Source organism: Etheostoma spectabile, chromosome 21 (genome assembly GCF_008692095.1).
Source record: "Etheostoma spectabile isolate EspeVRDwgs_2016 chromosome 21, UIUC_Espe_1.0, whole genome shotgun sequence".
NCBI lineage: Eukaryota > Metazoa > Chordata > Actinopteri > Perciformes > Percidae > Etheostoma > Etheostoma spectabile.
In genome coordinates this window covers 19,376,394-19,376,866 of record NC_045753.1, presented here as the reverse complement: position 1 = coordinate 19,376,866, position 473 = coordinate 19,376,394, and the positions used below count along the sequence as shown (strand labels likewise).

Below are 473 nucleotides of genomic sequence, written 5' to 3'. Positions count from 1 at the left end.
ATAACTTTACTGTAATGCAGCCTTTAAAACCAGGAAAAGACAACACTTGTGCCATATTACAATATTCAAAATCTAAGACGATATCTTAGTCTCATATTACGATATTGATACAATATCGATATTTTGCCCAGCTGTACTTTAAGTAATGAACTGAAATTATTCTGAATGCACTCTGTTAATATGGAGTATGACAGCGCACTTGTGCAGTGGAAACACGCATCTAACAAAAGGCTTCCACAATATGTTCACTGTGAACCGGTTGTGTGTGTGCGTGTGTGTGTGTATGCATTGCTGGCTCGTGGGAGAGCTGAAGCGTTGGGGAAACCCTGGATGTGACCACAAGAGGCATTCTGGCTCAGAGCACTGAATCCTCTGCCAGCCTGGACAGGAAGCTTATCAGCCGTGCCGCCATCTCACTCACACACACACACACACACACACACACACACGCACACACGCACACACGCACACAC

The 473-nt window shown here is 44.8% G+C and overlaps 1 protein-coding gene across 4 annotated transcripts in view; it reads right to left on the bottom strand.

Moving 5' to 3' along the window:
• The window catches only part of svild (supervillin d), a 50,516-nt gene that overhangs the window by 32,321 nt on the left and 17,722 nt on the right, over positions 1-473 (bottom strand). The window lies entirely within an intron of this gene.